At 37.0% G+C, this 25,512-nt stretch overlaps 2 long non-coding RNA genes across 2 annotated transcripts; both read right to left on the bottom strand.

Moving 5' to 3' along the window:
* Positions 1-513: 513 nt before the first annotated feature.
* LOC111897648 (uncharacterized) lies at positions 514-2,897 on the bottom strand. The gene is made up of 5 exons (XR_002852341.3): positions 2,225-2,897; positions 1,723-2,099; positions 1,578-1,628; positions 1,360-1,440; positions 514-780 (listed from the first exon to the last, which is right to left on the bottom strand). It is a non-coding gene; the product is annotated as an uncharacterized LOC111897648 (long non-coding RNA).
* Positions 2,898-23,064: 20,167 nt separating this feature from the next.
* On the bottom strand, positions 23,065-24,783 carry LOC111897634 (uncharacterized). The gene is made up of 5 exons (XR_006191859.2): positions 24,702-24,783; positions 24,200-24,576; positions 24,056-24,106; positions 23,846-23,927; positions 23,065-23,279 (listed from the first exon to the last, which is right to left on the bottom strand). It is a non-coding gene; the product is annotated as an uncharacterized LOC111897634 (long non-coding RNA).
* Positions 24,784-25,512: the final 729 nt, after the last annotated feature.

Below are 25,512 nucleotides of genomic sequence, written 5' to 3'. Positions count from 1 at the left end.
AAAATATTATTTAAATTTATTAAAATAAGAAAACTCATAAAATGACCTGTGGAAAAAAATTAATTCAAAATTACCACAAATTAACATTTGTCAAATAGAATGAGAGCATGCTATATGGCAAAAAAGTTATTTATTTATTAGGGAAGATTAGTTATTACTTTTTTAATTTGGATTTTGTACTGTGTTTATATCTTTTTTTAATAATTATTTAACAAGTTTAGTCAATTATTTTATAACAAATAATGAAGAAGGGAATGGTCATTTTTATCATTTTGCATAACAATTTAGATGTTTCAACCAAACAACATTTTAAAATTCAAATCTTCAAATTTCAAAATATCTTAGAAATTAAAATCTGTTATAAATTCACATCTTAAAAATTTAGATCTTGCCAATGAGCTTTAGCTATGGTGTAAGTTATTTTCAAAGATCATTGCTAGTTGGTTACTCAAAAACAAGGTAACCATTATTAGTTTTAAAAGTCTAATAATCACTACGGAACCAGCTAATTAATTCATTCCATCAGCGTTAACCAAGAAATTGTAAAAGTCAATCGGTTAAATGGCATAATTACGGAACAAACATTTGTCGGATTTTATAATAAATTCATACTTTTGTCTATTCTCTTCGAGCATAAGTCAACTTCATACAGAAGTTCTCGGCAGAACTTCCTATCTTGGTTATTTTCCTCTCTGAATCAACAAAAGCCATCCACTGCTTCACCACATCAAGTAGCTTCATTTCCGGGGCAAGAAGTTTCCCGTTCAAGAAAATACCAACCTGTTCAGATTATTTAAAATATAAGTCATTAAAGAAAATATTTTTGTTAAACAAAAACATGAAAAAGAAGAACAAATACATATCTATGTGACTATGACGTCCTTGTTCTATTAGTAAAGTCTATATTTGCTGAATCTCCATGGAAAAAGAGCAATTAACGGACAACTGAACTCTAACGAAAACTGAAGTTTTTTAGGCATACAAAAATCAAGTTATTGTATGTAGTTAAGAGTCGCATGGTCCAATGTTTATGCAAGAACACATAAGAAACGCAAAACATACTCTCCAACAGTTTCGTGTTTTTTAGTTATTAGATTTACATGGGGACAATTTCCTTCTGCCTATGAAATATTGTTCATTATAGCAATTTGTGCATGATGCATTGAAAGCAGCTGCATATTTCAATGCACTTTGTCCCCTCAGCACTTCAAAAGGAGTTTACATTTACTAAATTATATATGTTTAAAAACCTATAACTAAAATCCACTCGGTGGAGATCATGAGAAAAGAACGATACTTCTTTGATGAATGGAACGAAAGTTATATGCAATTAATTGAATCAGAAAATTTACAAGATACCTCCTGTTGGCGAACATGCTTAAGTTGCAACGCGATATATTCATGAGAATAGACACATCTGGATTACAGTTCCCCTCCATGCTAGAATAATTTGTTTTTAATCAGTACATGCAAGTTACAATGACCAGAAAAATGAATGTCAAAAATTTATTTCCTAATAAACTGGTGAATTATATGGACATTAAACAACATTATACTGAAAAGGCCGATGTACTTACATTATCTGTAAGTATGGTTCCACTAGAAGTTGCAGAGTGTTCTTTCTGTTCCTATGGGAATCAAGGACAAGAAAATAAAAAAGATAAGATGGTGAAGATAGTATTAGCTATATGATTAAATTTAAAAGGGATCTTTATAGCTCACTGATCACAGGAAGGAGTTAAACTGAACCAAGCAGAATGCTTCTTTTTTGCTGGATTCAGATGCATTCCAGCGCCAACCACATCTTGTGGACAGATCCTGTTCCAAAAAGAAGGTTCAAGTTCAACAATATTTTGCTGCTTATTTCTCCTCTTTCGTTTTTAGATTCCTGTCCTCATATCCGTAGTTGATTGATCTTTAGATTTGGAAATCATGGCATTTTCATGGACTTGAGGTGCGGGTCTTGGTGGGAAGGCGATAGTAACCCCCTTATTATGGTATCTCAATGGCAACTCCCACATATCGGTCCCTTTAGCTTGTAAATCAATCATTTTCTCCTTCCCCTTGTTGCTGGTTACAGCCTGCTTGGACGACTGAAGCTGCCATATACATATTTAAGCCAACAAAAAAGAATTTTGGATTAGGTCTACAGGTCTAGAAATCTGAATGCCAAAAATGACTGATGATTATATAATCAGACTCAAGGATAAAGTCATTGTTTTACCTTCTTTCCTTCATTATCCGGTGAGTTTGATCTTCCAGAAGATTCTCCAACTTATAATTGCTAATTATTTGTTCCTCTTCTTTAGAGCCGATGCCAATAAGAGGATAAAAATAGCAATCATCAACGACAGAAGGTAAAACGTTCTATAATCGACAAGACGATGGAGAGCTGAAGAGATGGAACATAGAAATAAAAATCGGATAGCAGCGTTTCAGCAGACAGTCAGGTGCGTGATCTGACGGCGGCAGAAGATATGTTTGGCACGCCTAGGGTAAATGACCAGAAATCTTATATATATCGCTTGTAGTCTTGACTCTTGAGAGAAGCAGCCTGTTATCTTTTGGGCATTTATTTTCTATTGATATTGTCCAAACCGATACCAATGTTGGAGTCGTGGGCATTGCTTAGGAATAGAACACAGGAAAGAAACATTAAATTGCAGCCCAATCAACCTACAACCTATCACACGTCCAGGGACATGTTTTTTTTTCACCAGATTGACATGCATAACTCCAGGCCCAACCTTTCCTTCCTCCAATATGCAGACAAAGAGATCTTCATGGGGCTTTGCAGGTCCAAGGTTAATCCACGAAAGTAGAAACAACATAAGGATTTTAACTTGTTTCCATCTCGAGTTTCATCTTAAGCTTAAATACCTTCAGAAGAATAGACCATGAAAAACAAACTATCTAGATGAACATACACAAGGAATGATGTATTGTCGTTTATAAAACGCCCTATCATGACCATGTGTTACAAACTATGGATGATTGGAACTTATCTACTTTAATAAAGTGGTGGCAGTGAAAGCTACGTCAAAAACGATAAAAGAAAGTATTACATGTGACCTGAGCACCATCTGAAAGGAGAATATATGTGGCCCAATCATATCGTATTTTTGAAGATTTTCAATTGGCCAACCACTGTGGGCAGCACATTAAAAAATAAAAAAATTAAGAAAAAAAAGGTTCTCGGCAAACGCAACTCTAAGGCTTCTCAGTGTGGTGCGGAAGGAGACCGCGGTTGGCTACCACGTGGGACAGAAAAACCGCCCCCAGGGTGCGGTTTGGAGCGGTCGAGACCGCACTGCGGCCTTTGAAGACCGCGCCTTGTGATTGGCTGTTTCTTTCTTTCTTGACCGTTCAAAGATTCGTTCCATTTATTTATTTATTTATTTATTTTTTAACCTTTTACTCCATCTATATATACATATCTTATCATTTTTACATTTACACAACCTTTAAACACATATCAATACAATCATTTTATCTAATTTTTTTTGAAAAAATGTCTTCTTCCAAAAGACCTAGCAAAGAAAAAACACCAGTCAGAAACACCAACACCCCAATACCTTCATTTGATCAACCGATTTTCTCACCTCCATATTACCACTATGGCGGTATGTTTCCTTCTTTTCCACAACGACCAGGGCAACCACATCCACAAACACCACCTTCTTTTCAACAACCCGACCCGGATTTTAATCCATTTGATTTTTTGTCCCAACCCGAGTTTGTACAACAAACACAAACACAACCAGAAACGGTCGTTTCTGATTCAGAACCGGAATTCGTTACAGAAACTCAGCCCACTCGAGCAACGAATATCAAATTGATTAGTCTTTCAACAACAATTATCAATCACTTCTATCCATGATAAAGATGGTAAACACTCTTCATTCTCTATCCTTCGAATTAGGGAAAAGGAAAAGGATTTGCCAATCATGAAGAAAGAGTACTTAATGATGAAATTTAGTAAGTAGATTATATTACATGTTTGGCTACCAAATAAGAGGTAAAAAGTATTTTGTTTAGTCCATAATTATATCTAGATTCATGAATCCCAAAGTAGTTGATTTGGTATCTACTTGTGGTGATAGTAAAATTAGATCTTGTATGATGGTTTGTTTTTATTGTTGTCAATTGAAGTGAAAAACACTAAAATTAGACTAAAATATAATAAATATTATGTAGATTTGTGGATTTATAAAAGTCAAACTTGTTTGATGCTATTTAAAGTGTTGTATGTTGACAATAGAAACCCATGGATGGTAAAACACAAGTTTGTCAGCTATTGGAAGCAAATAAATACAAGGAGTTAGGAATTTTTCAACCATGAAATATCAAGGTGAGTAAACATAGCTATTTTTATGGTTATTATGATTTTTATCTTGAAAATGGTGTTCATGTGGGACTACCTAGTTATCCATGGGTGTCTCGTATGTGTAGAGGTCCGCTTGACATTACATCATGATCTGAGGGTACTGATATAAAGTAGATGGGTTACCAACACTATATAGTGATCAAAAAATGCAAGCTAAAAGGGGTGATTATCCAGTGACCCAAGCTAAGTTCACCCAAAAGTATGGTGGGGCCAATCCCAAATGTATAAGTCAATATTATTTATAGTTATAAATTGTTATTCTTCACATGTTTCATTAACAATATGATGATCGCATTATTGTTACGTATTTGATGACTTTATGATGTAGAAAATTTTCGATTGCCGAATAAGCTTATTGCAGCTTATTGTTGCTTGTATGTTTCACTATTACATGTGTGTACTAGTAGCAAAGGCAAGGACTTTGCTTATAAACTATATGAGATATGAGGATCTAGAAAGTATTTTCTTTTATGGGTGTTCAATGTATTAATATTGTCGTGTTACATTATTGTATCACCAAAGAATTCATGATTGAAAGAAATCGCTCTCTTTCTATTTCCTAAAACATGACCATAAATGGGGCAACAACAATTTAATGTGTATATATAAAAAAATTATGTCTAGATGAATAGCCGCTACTATAATCTAGAGATTTAAATTTCTTCTAGGCGGACTAAATAAACTTAGTTAATGTATGGTTTGAAACCTTTGAGCAACGGTGAACTTTTAGTATTAAGGGATCTATCACAATATATTTTCCAATGCTTATGACAAGAATTTATTTAAAATATTATAAGAATTATAACCATAAAAATGAAGTGGAAATTATACTTTCTAAAAAATCAACGATACACAAAAGGTGCCATTTGGAAACTAGAATCCTTGGATTGTCATGGACTCATACAAAAGAAAATTATTTAACGTATTCATTGTAAAGCTAATCAAGAAAGATGGAAGAAACTGTTGAGTGGGATTGAATTATAACCTTGATCTTGGCACTAATCGATGAATTCAAGTGTGTGTTTATGTAAAAGTTCCTTAATAGGTTTCAATTCTTCATAATGCTTTATGACATATATTTATACTTCCTAGGAAAATAGAATTCATGTATTATTAGAGTTGTGAAATGATTCTACAATAAACAAAAGATGTTTTATGCCTTGAAAAAAATAAATGAATGCTCCAGTAAGATAAATCTTTCTAACTTCAGTGTATCAAGATAATCATTAAATGAATAGGTACAATACATCCTTTCTACTACAATGATTGTAACCATATAAAATATTTTAGTTATGAGCAACATGAATAGTTTTATATTTTTGTGGATCCCTAAGTTATGACACAAATTGAAAAAACTTGCCCATTGACTGCACTGCATCACACACCATACATCTCGACATCCCTTAGAATCTCTTTAGATTCGAACTAGGGTCTCTATGAAATGTAGCTTAACATGTCTTACTATGTCTTACTAGGTGACCTATTAACGAGTGGTTTAACATACTTGGTTTGTAAAAATTTATGTATCATCCATAAAGAATTGTTTGATCTAGAGGTTATACTCGGTCATGAAGATGTTTTCTCCATCTATATAACGCATTGAAAATGTCTATTGATATAAACTAGAGTAAGTATTCTATTTTTTTAATAATTAAATTATTTAGGGATTATTCATTTTATTTATTTGAGGCACTAGATTAAATTGTTTTTGTTACTGATCGTGTTTCTTATAATTTTGAAAAATTATTGGTCTAGATTTGTTAGTTCTCATGCACTCTTTCATGAGTAATTTCAAATTTAAGCCTTATAATTTTCATGTATATAAAAGTTGGTGCCTTAAAAGTAGTAAAATATAATGGTATATTTGGCGAGTAATTAAGTAGTTCCCGGTTACAAATGAATTTACATGGCATATTAATAAAAATCCTATTGTAATTTTATAAATTTATATATTTTAAAAGGTAATTAAAGATCATGGTGATTCCTAATCAAATGTGGACGGACCTAAAATTCATAGTATAGACTAACACTAAAATAAAATACTTATATTTGCTCTTTAAAAAAATAATAATTAAATAAATAAATAAAACTGTAAAGGTTTTGTTTAAAATGGTTATGAATCTACCTCACTATAAAGTTATCCATGCATAAGCTTATTCAACTCATTATACAACAAATAATGTATTAATGAAAAGCCCACATGCTCTTACATATTGAAAAAAAAACGTCTTAAAATATCATGTTAAGTATTAGTTATTTGTATGGAAAAAAGCAATTATTTGTATGGTAAAAATCAGGTTGTGCATAACATAATGGTTAGTAAGGTCGATTCATCATCAAAATGATATTCCAACAGTATTAACAAAATAAGAGTGTGTATAAAACTTTCTATATCTTCTAAATCTGAATTTATAATTTTCCATTATAATGGAATTGTATTTTCTATAACCCCTTTTAATCCATTTTTTATATATTTGTTAGGGCATAAATTATTTCATCACAAGTTTTATTTCATGATATTGTTTCCATTCACACTTAAATCAAATTAAAAATCATTATAGTAATCAATGTTGTAGCGATTGAAAAATTAGAAGATACGCACATCTATATATATCATTCATTTTTTAATCGTTACAATCTTCAAGTTAGACATGTAATAAAACTTACCAAATTTGACATTGATAGTTGTGAAAATCGATTGCGATACTCCTTTGTGGAATTCTCTTTCCCAATCTAAATGATTTTTCTTCTAATTCTCTCGGCTGTGTACAATGAAATGAGAGTGATTAGGGTTTCCTCTTGTTATTGTTTGTGGAACGAGTACATTGCAAAAAGGCTGATGGGCATAATCTTAAATTTTTAATCATGGTCCATGGTTCATATATTATTGACATTTTATATTTCAACCAAAGTTGAAAATAGACATTTTGGGTATAATAATGATTCACCATTGGCCAGGATACTGCTAAAAGGAAAAAAAAGGTTTCTCCTCCTAAACGCAAGTGAAAGACCTTGGTCGGACACTCCAATCAAGGTCTCAAGAGAAAGGCCGATTTAGAGATAGTTCTTACCAGTTAACCAAAGGAGGCGTTTATTTCTACTGCTAGTCAAATGGACATTGGAAATGTAGTCGCCCTAAATACATGGAAGATCTAAAGAAGAACAAAGTCGAGGAGTATAGCGCCTCAGGTATATTTATGATTGAATTCCATAGTACATCAACTTCCAATTCTTGGGTTCTTGATACATGATGTGATACTCATTTTTGCTCTAATATGTAAGGATTAAAGGAAAGTAGGAAGCTGAAGCATAAGGGGCACAACCCAATCAAAAGACACAAACACACCGCACCTGTTATAAGGATTGGGGATTACTAGCTCGTGATTAGTAGTGGTGTTTCTTTTAGATTATTAAATTGTTGTTACTCGCCTTATATGGCATGCAACATTATTTCTTTTTATGCATTGTACAATGATGGTTTTCATTTTTCTTTTGATAATGAAAATTGTGATATTTTGGTTTATAAGAATGGTTATTTTTACTTTAAAGCTAGCCTTTGCAATCGTACATATGAAAATGTTATTTGTGTTAGTAAATCTAATTATCTAATCATAAACATTTATTCTTCCGAAAATGTTTCGGATAAATCACGTATGTGGCATCGTCGTCTTGGCCATATAAAATAGAAACATATCACCAAGCTTCAATTAAATGATATCTTGGAATCATTTGACATGTATGCGAATCATGCTTACTTTGCAAGATGACAAAAGCACCATTAATAAGTAACTGTGAAAGAGGCAAGGATTTGTTGGACCTTATACACACATATATGTGTAGACCGTTAAGATCCACATCAAGACATGGTGAACGATACTTTGTGACTTTTATTGATTATTTTTGTAGATAAAGCTATATCTATTTCACCAAATAAAAGTCAGAAACCTTTGAAGTGTTATTCCTCACAATCAATCCCAATTAGTTTTTAAAAAAATTGTAACATACAATATTTATAGTTAATATAATCATATTTTACTACATTATTTACTTCCTTATTTATAGGTATTGACTTTAAATAAATAAATTATCTAATTAACATTTTCCTTTAATGTAATCTATAAATCAACAAAAAAAGGTCCATTCATTTTGAATTTTAAAGACCGAAATTTTAAATTTATTCCAAATTAAAATACCGGTAATCAATTAATTGATCTTAAATGTCAAAAAATTAATTCCTTATTTACATCGTTTTTATAGGGTTTGACATTAAATAAATAAAATAGATAATAACCATTTTCATTTAATGTACTCTAAAAATCATCGAAAGAAATATATATTCATTTTTAATTTTGAAAACGAGAATTTTAGCTTCATTCATATTTAATCCATATCAACTGGTAATTCATAAAAAATGAAACTTAGCTATTAATTTTGAAATTTGAAACCACTTAATTGATATATTACCATTAATATAGCCTATAATCATTCTATTTATTGATTAGGATCCCGATTAATTTGATATCAATTTTTTTCTATATTCAATTTGTTCTATAAATACCATTGTTCTTATTCTCTTAGCTCACATGATTTTAGACACTCACTATTTTGATTTCAAGCATCGAAGTTGCTTCTCCTCCAATCTTTCTTCCACGTTCCATCTTTATTCTCTTATTCTTAAGTTTATAAATATGTATTTGTAATATCCATTAGATATTATATGGAAATAAATAAATAAAATTTCAACATTATACTTCCAATTTATACTATTTTAGCATTGTACTTTTAAAGTCTCATTTATTAAAGTACAATAACATTCTACATTGAAAGCCATACCATTATAGTTTTATAAACTTTAATATTTTCTATATTTCACCATATTTTAGTATTGAATTTTAAAGTTTTCTTTGGGACAATGCTTAAAAGGGTAATATATTTTTCGATTTGTACACATTTGGTCGGTGTATTTTTTTTCGTCCGCATTTACCCCTTCAACTTGTTAAACTGTACACATTCAGTCCTTATGACCGGATACTCCAGGTTAGCTGGGAAAAATGACTTAAAAGGGTAATATATTTCTCCTTTTGTACACATTTAGTCCTTAATATTTTTGTACACATTTAGTCCTTAATATTTTTTGTTTCAAAATAAGTCATTTTTGTTTTTCTATTCATTCGGTACTTATGAATGTGGGACAATCAGTGATGAAGTGTGCGGTGTTGTTGATGTTTATGTGTAATGTCTCATTTTCACAACCAAAAATTTTCAATTTTAAGTAAGGAAAAAGTTCCTAATTATAAATCCATTATTAAGAAAAAACGTTTAGTCCAAAATACATTTATCCAAATTCAGAGTAATATAAGAAACACAGAATCCACAATACTATTGATAAGTATATAAAGTCTTGTAAAGTCATGTCTTCGCCTTCCAACGATCAACGATACAACCTGAAAACATAAAGAATTGGGTAGGCATAAATTTTAGTGGATTTCACCCAAAATACCCAATACAACAAACGTATTATCATACATAACGTGCCCACACTCATCAGATAGGAATACCTTGGCCTAATCAGTTATTAGACTCGAATGCCAACATGCAACAAGTCCAATCAGTCAGTGGACTAGAATACTCAGGGTTTGTCGGCATGCTGCCTTAACGCAACCGCTCTTCTTGAGCCTCCGTGCCAATGACTTACAGCCGGCCCGCACCAGGTATCTTAGCCTACAGAATATAGCAGGACCACCTCACCCTATCCCACCAACATATAACTATCCCACATAAGATGTCATGAGAAAGCCTAAAAAAATCATTCATAAGTACTGAATGAGTACAAAAAAAATAACTTATTTTGCAACAAAAAAATATTAAGCACTAAATGTGTACAAAAATATGAAGGACTAAATGTGTACAAAGTGAAAAATATTATACCATATTAAGTCATTTTACCGGCTAACCTGGAGTAGCCGGTCATAAGGACTAAATGAGTATAGTTTAACAAGTTGAAGGGGTAAATGTCGACGAAAAAAAGTCAGCGATTTAATGTGTACAAATCAAATAATATATTACTCTTTTAAGGCATTATCCAATTTTCGTATTATATCAATGTAGTTTAATTTTTTAATATCCAAACCCGTGTAATGCACAAGTCTATAACCTAGTTTAATGTTATACAAATTTGTAAAATAAAATTTTATATATACATGTGTTTGTTTGTATATACAAATCTATATATGAATGTATAGGACACACATACATACGTACATACATACATATGTATATATGGATACATACACATACACACACACACGTATATATATACATACTATATATATATATATATATATATATATATATATATATATATATATATATATATATATATATGAAAAGACACGAAGACAGACATGCAGATATTTGGATGATGAAACCCTCTAGAGCCCGTAAATATTGCAAGGTAAGTGGTTTATTATTTATAACACCAAGGGTGGCATCCCTAAGCTTAGAAAATGACCTTGAATAATAAAGCTTCATCCTTGGGACCAAAAAGGTCCACAAACTCAACACAAGAGATCTAAGTATTCATAAGGAAAGTTCAAGACTTTATACCTTCCAAAAGCCTGAAATGAAGCAACCAACTTGGATCTACACCTTTTTCTTTGAACCACCACCTTGCTTCAACCTTTACTTCCTTGGAAAAGTGAATCAAAACACCAAGAATTCACTCAAGGGGCCTTCCAAGCACAAGAACACACAATATACGAATTAGGGTTTCGTGGGAGCTACTTAAAGATGAGGGGGAAGTTGGTCCTTAAGACATAACATCCTTTATATAGTGCTCAACCCTAAAGATTAGGGTTTTGGTTATGGACAGAAACATTGTGTGTACGCTTTAGTATGCAATGCGTATGTACATGGCATCCACGCCCATAAACAACTATTACGCTCAGTATATATAACGCGGTACGCCGAGCGTACGACAACCCCCTTAAGGGCCAAAATGAAGAAAGTCCAAGAACTCCAAGGTCTAACCAGAAATATTTACAACATAAATCAAATAAATAAACGCCTTCAAAAATTGAGCGTTACACAAATTCTTGTTTCAGAGAAAAGCTGAGACTAATTTTGAGAGTTTTAGAGGAGGTTGTTAAGACAATGTCATCCACGTAAAGGAGAAGGTAAGCAATGTCATTACCATTTTTGTAGATGAATAGGTAAGTTTCAATTTTACTGCAAACAAACCCAATAGTAAGAAGTTATGTAGCAAACCGTTGTCACCAAGCCCTAGGCGCTTGCTTAAGTCTGTACGGAGATTTCTTTAGCTTGCAAACATAGTATGGGTAATTAGGGTCGGAGAACCCTGGAGGTTGGTGTGTGTATACTGTTTCATTCAAGTGGACAAGTAGGAAGACATTTTTAACATCCAATTGATGGACGTCCCAATTTCAACTCAAAGAAAGGGAAAAAAGAGTACATATGGTGGCAGGTTTGACAAGAACACTAAATATTTCATTGCAGTCAAATACGATCTCTTGTGTTTTTGCCATTTACAACTAATCATGCTTTGTGGCGTTTTAGAGTACCGTCAGCCTTAAATTTGTGCCAAAAATCCAGTTGCAACAGATTATGTTTTCATCCGTTGGTCGTAGGACAAGATCCCATGTTTCCTGTTTCAATAAAGCCTTATATTATGTGGTCATAGGATCGAGCCAATTTTTATCAAGTAGAGAAAGTTTTGGATTTAGTGAAACAGGAGAGATGTTTTGGGTGTGTAGAGAGAAGATGGTCTTAGGTTTGGTGATCCCACTTTTTAAGCGAGTTTGCATGGGGTGAGATGAAGGAGGGGTGAGAGGGAGGTGGAGGTAATGGTAGACTTTTGGTTAGGAATCGAAGGGGATGGGGCGTGGGAGGAATCGAAGTTGGAGGAGGAGGGTTGGATGGAATGAGGTGGGGGTGAGTAATGTAGGGAGAATGTTCCACTTTATTGAGAAAATCACATGAAGTTGCTTGGTATTTGTTTATGTTGGAGTAAGGAAATATTGTTTTCATGGAATGCGATATACCTAGGACTGGAATTTGAGAGAGGGGGCAAAGGTATCCATGATGGTTATCGGGATAACCAAGGAAGACGCGAGGGGTGGATCTTGGGGCGAGTTTATGAGGAACAATGGAAGAAATGTTGGGATAGCATAGACACCCGAATGTACAAAGATAGGAATATATTGGGGTACAGAGGTATAGGAGTTGGGTGGGTGTTGAATTTGTTATACATTGAGAGGGAAGTATATTTATAAGGTATGTGGATGTGTTCAAGGCATAGTTCTAAGAATAAGGTGTAAGAGAGGCATGTATGAGAGTTGTGCATATCATATTGTTATGGGTGTGAATAATTCTTTTAGCTTTAACATTTTGGGAAGATGTGTAAGGACATCTGAAACGCATGCGAATGTTGTTTGACTCACAAAAATGTTGAAATGAGGCGTTGTTGAATTCTCGAGCATTGTCACACTAAAATGATTTGATTTTTCTTATGAAATGTGTTTGAATATATTTGTGAAAGTAAAGAAGTGTTTGAAATTTTTTGGACCTGGCTTTGAGTGGTAAAGTCCATAAGTACTGTGAAAATCATCAAGAAGGACTAGGTAGTATTTATGGCCAAGTTTCCAGGGTAAAGGTGATGTCAAAATGTCATTGTGAATAATATCGAATGGAGAATAAGTAATGGAAAATGAATCATAAAAAGGTAATCGACAATGTCTTCCTAAAGAACAAGCATTACATGAACTGTTATTATTATTGCTAGAAGGTAGAAAAGAACTAGTAACAGAATCAAAAATCAAAACGACAGGGTGACCGAGACGGTTGGGCCAGGTGGTTTAGGAGATAAACGCAAATGGGTAATGCTTGATGGGATTTGTGGAAGTGACAGGATAATGCTCGCCATAGTTGTCATATCTGGTTATAACGTTCTTCGTGTTGAGATCCTTCACAATAAAACCGAAGGGGTCAAATTATACCGAAGTATTATTGTCCTGAGTAAATTTTCTCACAGAAATAAGATTTTTGATGATATTCGGCACATGAAAAACTTTGTAAGCTGGAGTGGAACATTAGAGAAAGAGGTGATGAAATTTCCTTGACCAAGAATTGGAACTCGAGCACCATTACCGACAAGAATATAATTTTCATTATGAAAATGAGAGAAACCAGAAAATACACCAGCGTCACTAGTCAGGTGGGATGTAGAGCCATATTTATATACCATAAATTATCTGGAGGTTGCATCTGCATGGTGTGAAAGGCAGCATCAAGTTTTATTGGTGTCATGGGGTTACTGTGTAACAACCAAAAATTTCAACCAAATTAAAAAAATGTATTTCATTCAAAACCATTACGATCATACATCTTGTTTTCAAAATAGTTTAAATATCAGAGTATTCCCCCAAAACCATATCATAGAAATAATAAAAGAATGAGGAGTGGTACGATCACGCCTTCGCCTTGCCACGATCTCCTAAAGCACCTGAAAAAATAAACAACAACTGTAAGCCCGAAAGCTTAGTGAGTTCCCCCAAAGTACCCATACACACAACACTCCTCTAGGTCAAGTGTCCACAACAGTCCTTAAGTCCATTATCCTCTTATTGGGCCAAGACCCAAAACAAAATCCTCTTGTAAAGCCTAATATTGGCCCAATTTACTAAATTGGGCCCACCTTTCCAAACGGACCTAGATCAAAGGTCCATAATAATTATTGGGTCAAAATTACTCCATCCATAATATTCAGTCATGACCCAAGCCCCACTAGCCCATAAACAGCCCAATCACTTAAGGCCCAAAATCGAAAACCCAACAGAGGGAGTACGCTGGGCGTACTTCGATTCTTGCGGACTGGAAACGGGACACATACCCACTATGCTGGGCATACATCAATTTACGCGGGGCGTACACGTGCTGATCTAAAACTCCTCATAAGGTCTTAATGGCTTAAGCTCTTAAGCCCAAACATCAGATCCATCGACCAAACATGCCTAGGATTCATAAAGTCTCAAAATTTATTAATTGGGACGTCCATAAAGCTCTTAACTCAAGGTCTTAATCCATTAAGACCTACCTACATCACTCGTGAGACAACCAAAGCCATTGGGACCTCATTTTTCTCACTCAAGACCTCTTCTAAGGTCTGAAAGGATAGCTAATCTCAGCCAACTCGCATCATGCATCACTTTGGGGTTTTTGGGACAAGAAATGGTGTCAAAACTTCATAACACCTAGATCTACACAAAATAGATGTCAAGCAAGAGACTTTATACCTCAAAAGGGCTCCAAAAGATGATGTCTTCTTGGATCTACGAGCTCCAGCCACCCAACTCTTTCCTTGACAACTTCTTTCTTCTTCAAGGCTCTCCTTTGCCAAACCAAGCTCCCCAAGGTCAAATATCCCTAACAATGGAAGACGAATGGCTACTTAGGGTTTCTGAGGGTAAGAGGGCAGATATAGAGGCTAGGGTTGGAACCATAATGTTCCTTATATAGTGGCTGACCCTAAATTCGGGTTTCTGGACACTGGACGTATGATGGGCGTACATCCTGTACGCTTGGCGTACGCCCCCAACACTTGTGTTCATTTAACCAATCTAAGTTGGGCGTAACCTAGCTTCCGCTGGGCGTACCCAGCCAATCGCACGCATGCACTCCATGCAAGCCTAGGACGCCTTTGGCAAATATTTCCTTTAGGGACCATTATTGACACTATCTTCAAAGTGTCATAACTCCTTTATTCTAAGTCCGTTTTCCGACGGACTTTATATCCACGAAAAGGTGGTGAGAAGCCCTACGCTTCTAGCAACACACCCCGTCCTGAAACCTTCTCAAATAAAACCCATTGCCCATAAAAGACCGAAACGCCCTTGCTCATGATCTCGAGGGTCCATAAATAATTACTCTTAAAACGGGGCGTTACAATTCTCCCCCACTTAAATATGATTTCGCCCTCGAAATCGCCAATTGCCAACTCTGGATACCCAAAATCCTGAAAGGCACATTCACGCCCCTAAGGCATGACGACCACCGAGGGAGGCTAACCCCACTGGAACTCCATCTCGAAGAGATACCTACTCCTTCTCATGCGGACTTAAATACCTATCTATTTGAAAAGCCCTGAACTTGGAAAGTTAGATTGGATCCGTCTACAAGACAGGCCGTCCAAACTAACCATCCCCTGACCTCTTCCCATTGCTATAAAAAGAGACTACGCCACCGTGGGAACCTGAATTCCCAACCTAAAGACAAGACCACGAGTCATACTCTGCTATCGGCCACACTTGCTCTCTCTTAACTCATACTCAAACGTACATTCATCTATACTCTCACCAAAACCAACACTTACGCCTGGCCCAATCAACCTCGGGCTGGAATACCAGGCATGCCTACGACGGGTCCGCTCATCCCTAGGATGGAATACCCTCGTATCCCTACACATGTTTGGCCCAATCAACCCTCGGGTTGGAGTACCAAACACATCAGGTCCAATCAATCATAGGGTCCAGTCATCCTCATGATGGAATACCCCAAATTGGAATGCCTCCACATACATAACTCAAACCCATAACCATACTCGGAACCAAGGACCTTGTCCTTGCGTCACCCTCGAACCCTCCGGTTCACCACACCTGAGTGTAACCCACTCATACTTCCCTAACATGATCCCTAGGTCCTTGACCTCCGACTGCAATATCTCTACATAGTCCTCATCACCGATCCAGACTGCTCCCGAGTCTGTTAACCTGCTATCTTACTTTCGTCTATCCAAACCACCAATCTGGAGCCACTATCCCCCTCCTCTTCCAAGGAGACTGAAAACATGCTTACGCATCATCCAACATTGTCCCAACGACAGATCCTCGCTATACCTCACCCCTTAGCGATGCCTACCGCTATCTCATAACATGTATACATACTCAGAGACTGATCATATAACCAACAATCCATACATAGCCTGTCACATTTCCTCGACACATGCAAGCCCTTACTATAACCGAACCGCCTCATCGCACCGTCCCAATGACCGACGTTCAAGCTGTGCCGGACAACCTTCTACAACCAGCGGCTCCTCCGAGAATTTCCAATTCTCCCCCACATAGGGAACTAACCACCATATACTGGCGGCAAAGCTAACACGCTGTTCAATCGAACCCACTAATACGCCGAACTTCAAGGAACCTAAGTTCCTGCTAAAAGTTTCCGAGTTCTCGAACCATAACCTTCCTTCCTCATGAATTCCACACTGGATGATAACCCTCTAAAAACCCTTAATACTCGCTCTCCTTTAACACATACAATACTAAAACATCTCATGCAAGAACAACATCTCATAACCACAGCATAAACAAGGTAAGGCAGAAAACATACCGACTGATACCTTTGGCTCAGATCTGATCTCCTCGGTCACAAGCTGATAAGCACGCCATGGAGCCTTCAGAGGCTCTGCTTGACCTTGACCTCTGTCGGTAAGTCTCAAAGTGGCTGCTGTTGGGGCCTGCACTGACCTAGAAGCTAGCAGAGGACATTGGGCCTTCATATGGCCCACCTGATCACAATGATAACAAAGTCGAACTTCGGCAGCTGGAGCCTGTTGCCTGCAATCCCTGGCTATGTCGCCCTCCTTGCCACACTTGTGGCACCCCAAAGAAGAACGACAACTACCCTCGTGCACCTTGCCGCACTTCCCGCAAGTGCGACTCCTCTGACCTCCCTGTCGATAATCAACGGCCTCATCCGCTTCGGTGCAGGCTGCGACTGCACCGGGGCCTACCTCTACTCTCTTAACTGGATCTCAATCTCTAACTCGCGCCGCCTAGCGGCCTCCTGCAACTCCAACAAGGTACTACACCTATGATTGGATGCAAACTGTCTGATGTCCCTCTTGAGCATACTCAGATATCGAGACATCTGAGCCTACTCCGAAGCAAACTTCGGGCAAAACATCGCCCTCTTAGTGAACATCCTGGTGATCTCCGTCACCGACTCTGAACCCTTCTTCAATTCCAGGAACTCCTGAGCTAACCTCTCTCTCTATCTCTCTCTCAACCTGTGGAACCTAACGAGTACTGAACATTTCCCGGAACTGATCCCACGAAACTGCAGCCCGCTGCGCATCAGAATAAGATCTCGTGGTCAACCTCCACCAATCCTTCGCCCCGAGCATCCAACTCCTCCATACTCATCTGACCAATAACCTCGGGTGGTGCTGATCCATCCTGACCACCCTCTGCTGATCCCGATCCCGAACCGGATCCTGACTCGAAGCGTCTCGCATCCGCCATGCTGAAATGAACCATAATAATCTCAGATACCTCGCATAACCGCCGATAACTAACCTCTAACTAACAACCTAGGGGTTGTGACTTCCTTGACACACGTATGGGTCCTGTGCTTTCAGTAGTACGGGCCCATACTACCTTCCACACCTACCCATAGTTGTCTCAAGTATCACCACAACGCCCTAAGTACAACATACATAACAAGCACTCAATCCTCACCCATATAGGAATACCGAATAACTCATATCAAGGAACCCTAGGATAGTAGGCATCATAAATCAGGCAATCATATCATGCAATTCCTGAAGATCCCTAGCCTAGTACTAGCATGATGTTCTAACATATCTCAAAACAAATAACTTGTATGGTATTTTGGGGTAACTTACTGGCTACGACTGATTGTGCCCTTTGCGTCCTCCTTTACTTATTTTGAAAACCTCTACTTGATTTGAGACTGGATTCACATGAATGTTCCTCCAATTCACTCAAACCAAGGCTCTCATATCAACTTGTAACGACCAAAGATTTCAACCAAATTAAAACATTTTATTTCATTCAAAACCATTACGATCATACATCTTTTTTTCAAAATAGTTTAAACATCAAAGTATTCCCCCAGAACCATATCACATAAATCATAAAAGCATGAGGAGCGGTACGATCACGCCTTCACCTTGCCACGATTTCCTGAAGCACCAGAAAAAATAAACAACAACTGTAAGCCCGAAAGCTTAGTGAGTTCCCCCAAAGTACCCATACACACATAAACATACGCATACAGCAAAGAACAACATACTACGGGTCCAATCAACCTTCCGGTTGGAATACCCCTGGCCCTCAACCATCGGGTTGGAATGCCTACATACTACAAGCCCAATCATCCTACCGGGATCGAATACTCTCGGCCCACAACCATGGGGTTGGAATGCCCAAACCCCTATACGTACAACAATAATTACTATGGGTCCAATCATCCCTCAAGATGGAATACCCCAGGCCCCTCAACCATCGGGTTGGAATGCCAAACTACTATGAGTCCAGTCATCCTACCGGGATGGAATACGCCTGGCCCACAACCATCGGGTTAGAATTCCCCACCTCCTATACATATTGTAACTACTACTACTATGGGTCCAATCATCCCTCGGGATGGAATACCCCAGGCCCTTCAACCATCGGGTTGGAATGCCAAACTACTACGAGTCCAATCATCCTACCTGGATGTAATACTCCTGGCCCACAACCATCGGGTTGGAATGCCAATCTACACTAGCAGACAGGTACACATAACAGGCAACCACATAATACTCTACAGAACCAACACACTAGGGCCCTATCATCCTACCGGGATGGAATACCCCTACTACTGCTCAACATACATAACCCGTAGGTAACCTCCTACCAGCATACATAAGGCTAGACCAACTACCGGTCTATAAATAATCACTAGCCAACTACCAGGGTGCTGATCCAACAGAACTAGCCATCATACAACTATCCATTTCTCTAGGATACTAAGCTAACAAAGCATATCATCATATCACTATCCTATCTACCAGGATACTAGCAAGCATATCATCACATAACATAACAAGCTCTAACAACAATTCAAAAGGCCGGCCTTGGTGCCTTAGACCCTTGAGTACAGTGAGGAAAACTCACCTTACAACTACCGAAATCCTGCAAATCTCTGACTGCTGATTCACCGAGAATCCCAACTATCACATGCAAAATCATCACATAAGAATCCATCATGACTTTCTAGGCCAAGTGTTCACAACACTCCTTAAGTCCATTATCCTCTTATTAGGCCAAGACCCAAAACAAAATCCTCTTGTAAAGCCCAATATTGGCCCAATTTACTAAATTGGGGCCACCTTTCCAAACGGGCCTAGATCCAAGGTCCATAATAATTATTGGGTCCAAATTACTCCATCCATAATATTCAGTCACGGCCCAAGCCCCACTAGCCCATAAACAGCCCAATCACCTAAGGCCCAAAATCGAAAACCCAACAAAGGGAGTACACTAGGCGTACTTCGATTCTCGCGGACTGGAAAGGGGACACTGACCCACTATGCTGGGCATACATCAATTTACGCGGGACGTACGCGTGCTGATCTAAAACTCCTCATAAGGTCTTAATGGCTTAAGCTCTTAAGCCCAAACTTCAGATCCATTGACCAAACATGCCTAGGATTCATAAAGTCTCAAACTTTATTACTTGGGACGTCCATAAAGCTCTTAACTCAAGGTCTTAATCCATTAAGACCTACCTACATCACTCGTGAGACAACCAAAGCCATTGGGACCTCATTTTTCTCACTCAAGACCTCTTCTAAGGTCTGAAAGGACAACTAATCTCAGCCAACTCACATCATGCATCACTTTGGGGTTTTTGGGACAAGAAATGGTGTCAAAACTTCATAACACCTAGATCTACACAAAATAGATGTCAAGAAAGAGACTTTATACCTCAAAAGGGCTCCAGAAGATGATGTCTTCCCAGATCTACGAGCTCCAGCCACCCAACTCCTTCCTTAACAACTTCTTCTTTCTTCTTCAAGGCTCTCCTTTGCCAAAACAAGCTCCCCAAGGTCAAATATACCCAACAATGGAAGAACAACGTCTACTTAGGGTTTTCCGAGGGTAAGAGGGTAGATATGTAGGCTAGGGTTGGAACCATAATGTTCCTTATATAGTGGTTGGCCCTAAAATTAGGGTTTCTGGACATTGGACGTACGATGGGCGTACACCCCCAACACCCACGTTCACTTAACCAATCTACGCTGGGCGTAACCTAGCTTATGCTGGGCGTACCCAGGCAATCACACGCATGCACTCCATGCATGCCTAGAACCCCTTTGGCCAATATTTCCTTTAGGGACCATTATTGACACTATCTTCAAAGTGTCCTAACTCCTTTATTATAAGTCCGTTTCCAACGAACTTTATATCCACGAAAAGGAGGCGAGAATCCCTACGCTTCTAGCAACACACCTCGTCCCGAAACCTTCTCGAATAAAACCCATTGCCCAAAAAAGTCCGAAACTCCCTTACTCATGATCTCGGTGGTCCATAAATAATTACTCTTAAAATGGGGCGTTACATACTGTAAGTCGATTCCTGATCAGTACTGAGGTGTGCCTGATTTCCTCCAAACTGAGTTGGCTGTGAAGAAGATGTCGGACAAGAGTTGGTTTGAGGACCCATGATACCGGCTTGAGGAGTTGCTATGGGATATGGGCAAGGCGAGGTAGTCCATCGATATTGAGGGTACCAACTGGGAAAAAATAGAAATTAGGGCGTCATGGATCTGCCACATCCACGTCCTCTGCCGCCACAGTGACTTCCACGAGACGATCGTCCTCCGTGTTGTACGTCGCTCTGACCATGACCATTGTATCTGGTGCCATGTTGTGTTGTCAGCGGTGTGTTGGAGATGGGCTGATCCAGTCGCTGAGTTATCATTACCTGTTGTAGATGGGAGTCTTGCTTGTTCCTTCTTGTTTCTTCAAGTAAAAATTGAGAGTGAGCTTTATTAAAGCTAAGCAGCGGGTCCGATTGTTGAATGACAATGGCAATGTTGTCGAAAACTCCATTTGTATGGCCAGAAACTTGTTGGAGCACCATCTTCGTTTCTGAAATAGGGTTTCCAACATTGGGGAGCTAATCTGAAAGATTTTTGAGACAAGCACAATAATTCGACATGTTGGAGAACGCCGAGAGGCAAGTGTTATTGAACTGTTCTTTGAGATAAACAGCCCTGGTAGTTTTGTTGTCTTGGAAAATTTCCTAAAGACGGGTCCAAAGCTGACGAGCGATTGCGCTGAGTTTCAAGATCGATTTGAGTAAATTAATGGATATGGTGTTGTAACTCCATGATTTTACAATAGCATCAAGACCATTCCGTGTTTCTTCGTTGATGTCTGCTGGCCGCAGAGTGTTCAGATCAATGTGATCAAGAATGAGAGGGACACCATTCTTAATGTTAGTGACAGTGAATGCTGGGTGGAATAGTCTCTTGTAAGAATTAGAAGATTCTCCTGGTGCTACAATGTTTTATGAGAAGGATGTTGGAGAAGAAGAGGGCAACGACGACCAGGGCTAGGGCAAGGCTCCGATACCATAAAGAATGGTATTTTCGATTGATTCTTCTCATTATACAAAATCAATTATAAATAGAGAACATTTCCGGTAAATAAGGAAAGGATATACATTGTAAGGATAAAATCAAATACAGAAATATAGAATGTATATATCGTCTAAGAACATTGACCGTTGACTTTTTGACCCTGTTGACTTTTGGTCATATAGTTAGTTTGAATTGTATACTAAGGTGTGACCTTGTGTGATTCGATAGGTGGGTTGTAACACCTATTTCGTGAGGTTGAGTTGGGATTTGTATGACTTTGTGAGAGAGGTGAGTTTTCTCACTATACCATATAGGATGCTAGTTGTCTTTATGACTCTTGCATGTATGTTGGACGGGCTCGTTTGTATGTTATGCGGGGCTCGTTATGATGGGTGGGGCCAAATTTTTGGGTGGGACCTGATGTTACGTATCGTATGTGGTATTTTGATGAACTCACTGAACTTTATGCTTGTAGTTGTGCGGTTAAAACATTTCAGGTATTTCTGGTTCCAAAGGTAAGGGTCCCCCGTGATCGCAACATCCCCTTGATTTTTATTCCTCATTGTTATTTGGATTTACTCTGATGTTGAGAATATTTATATTGTGGTTGGTTTTGGAACATTTGGTTGTATCTTTTTGGGTGTTTTGAAAATGAAATTTTAGCGGTATTTTTGGCTTGTTACAACCAAATTGAAAATGAAATGAAAGTATGTTTGTACTTATCTGACTTTGTCCTTTCTCGCTGTGGAATTTACTAGTAGATGCTTAGGAGAGAAGTTTATGATTAGGATATGATATGAATAAGTTATTATATGTTTAATTTGGATTTTGTATTGTGTTAAATCTTTGTTATAATTATTTAATAACTTTAGTCAGCTATTTTATAAAAAATAATACTTAAAAAATAAAGGAATTTTCATTTTATCATTCTACACAACAATTCAGATGTTTCAACTAAACAACATTTTAAAATTCACATCTTCAAAATTCAGACTTTTAGAAATTAAGACCTTTTATAAATTCATATCTAAAAATTTAGAACTCGTCAATGAGCCTAACTCCGATGTAAGTTATTTTCAAAGATCATTGCTAGTTGGTTACTCAAAAACAATGTAACCATTAGTAGTTTTAAAAGTCTAATAATCACTATGGAACCAGCTAATTAATTCATTCAATTAACATTAATCAAGAAATTGTAAAAGTCAATCGGTTAAATGGCATAATTAAGGAACAAACATTTGTCGGATTTTTGTTATAAATGCATAGTTTAAATTGTCTATTCTCTTCAAGCATAAGTCAGCTTCACACAGAAGTTCTCGACACAACTGCCTATCTTGATTATTTTCTTCTCTGAATCAACAATAGCCATCGACCGCTTCACCACATCAAGTAGCTTCATTTCCAGGGCAAGAAGTTTCCCATTCAAGAAGATACCAACCTGTTCAGATTATTAAAATATAAGTCATTACAGAAAATATTTTTGTGATACAAAAACATGAAAAAGAAAAACAAATACATATCTATGAGACTATGACGTCCTTGTTCTATTAGTAAAGTCTATATTGCTGAATCTCCATGGAAAAAGAACAATTAACGGACAACTGAACTCTAACGAAAACTGAAGTTTTTTAGGCATACAAAAATCAACTTATTGTATGTAGTTAAGAATCGCATGGTTCAATGTTTATGCAAGAACACATAAAAAACGCAAAACAAACTCTCTAACAGTTTCATGTTTTTTAGTTATTAGATTTACATGGGGACAATTTCCTTTGCCTATGAAATATTGTTCATTATAGCAATTTGTGCATGATACATTGAAAGCTGCATATTTCAAGGCACTTTGTCCCCTCGGCACTTCAAAAGGAGTTTACATTTACTGAATTATATATGTTTAAAAACGTATAACTAAAATCCACTCGGTGGAGATCATGAGAAAAGAACGATACTTCTTTGATGAACGGAACCGAACTTATATGCAATTAATTGAATCAGAAAAGATACCTCCTGTTGGCGAACATGCTTAAGTTGCAATGCGATATACTTCATGAGAATAGACACATCTGGATTACAGTTCCCCTCCATGCTAGAATAATTTGTTTTTAATCAGTACATGCAAGTTACAATGACCAATGTCAAAAATTTATTAACTAATGAACTGGTGAATTATATGAACATTAAACAACATTATACTGAAAAGGCCGATGTACTTACATTATCTGTAAGTATGGTTCCACTAAAAGTTGCAGAGTGTTCTTTCTGTTCCTACGGAATCAAAGACAAGAAAATAAAAAAGATAAGATCGTGAAGATACTATTAGCTATATGATTAAATTTAAAAGGGATCTTTATAGCTCACTGATCACAGGAAGGAGTTAAACTGAACCAAGCAGAATGCTTCTTTTTTGCTGGATTCAGATGCATTCCAGCGTCAACCACATCTTGTGGACAGATCCTGTTCCAAGAAGAAGGTTCAAGTACAACAATATTTTGCTGCTTATTTCTCCTCTTTCGTTTTTTGATTCCTGTCCTCACATCCGTAGATGATTGATCTTTAGATTTGGAAATCATGGCATTTTCATGGACTTGAGGTGCGGGTCTTGGTGGGGAGGCGATAGTAACCCCCTTACTATGGTATCTCAATGGCAACTCCCACATATCGGTCCCTTTAGCTGGTAAATCAATCATTTTCTCCTTCCCCTTGTTGCTGGTTACAGCCTGCTTGGACGGCTGAAACTGGCATATACATATTTAAGCCAACAAAAAGAATTTTGGATTAGGTCTACAGGTCTAGACTTTACCAATCTGAATGCCAAAAATGACTTATGATTATATAATCAGATATATCAATGACAATTTACCTTCTTTCCTTGATTATCCGGTGAGTTTAATTTGATCTTCCAGAAGATTCTCCAACTTATAATTGCTATTTATTTGTTCCTCTTCGTTGGCGCTTGGGTGTAAACATACGGAGAGCCGGCGATAAAAATAGCAATCATCAACAACAGAAGGTAAAACGTTCTATAATCGACAAGACGATGGAGAACTGCAGAGATGGAACATAGAAATAAAAATCGGATAGCAGCGTTTCAGCAGACAATGATCAGGTGCGTGATCTGACGGCGGCAGAAGATATGTTTGGCACGCCTAGGGTAAATGACCAGAAATCTTATATATATCGCTTGTAGTCTTGACTCTTGAGAGAAGCAGCCTGTTATCTTTTGGGCATTTATTTTCTATTGATATTGTCCAAACCGATACCAATCTTGGAGTCGTGGGCATTGCTTAGGAATAGAACACAGGAAAGAAACATTGATTAGTCTTTCATCAACAATTATCAATAACTTTTATCCATGATCAAAATGGTAAACACTCTTCATTCTCTATCCTTCGAATTAGGGTAAAGGAAAAGGGTTTGCCAATCATGAGGAAAGAGTACTTAATGATGAAATTTAGTAAGTAAATTTTATTACTACATGTTTGGCTATCAAATAAGAGGTAAAAAGTATTTTGTTTATTCCGTAATTATATGTAGATTCATGACGGTGGCAGAAGATATGTTTGGTATCTACTTGTGGTGATAGTAAAATTAGAGCTTGTATGATGGTTTGTTTTTATTGTGTCAATTGAAGTGAAGAACACTAAAATTAAACTAAAATATAATAAATATTA

The sequence above is a fragment of the Lactuca sativa genome, chromosome 5 (assembly GCF_002870075.4).
Source record: "Lactuca sativa cultivar Salinas chromosome 5, Lsat_Salinas_v11, whole genome shotgun sequence".
Classification (NCBI taxonomy): domain Eukaryota; kingdom Viridiplantae; phylum Streptophyta; class Magnoliopsida; order Asterales; family Asteraceae; genus Lactuca; species Lactuca sativa.
Note: the sequence above shows the minus strand (reverse complement) of the source record. Positions and strands in the feature narration are given on the sequence as shown.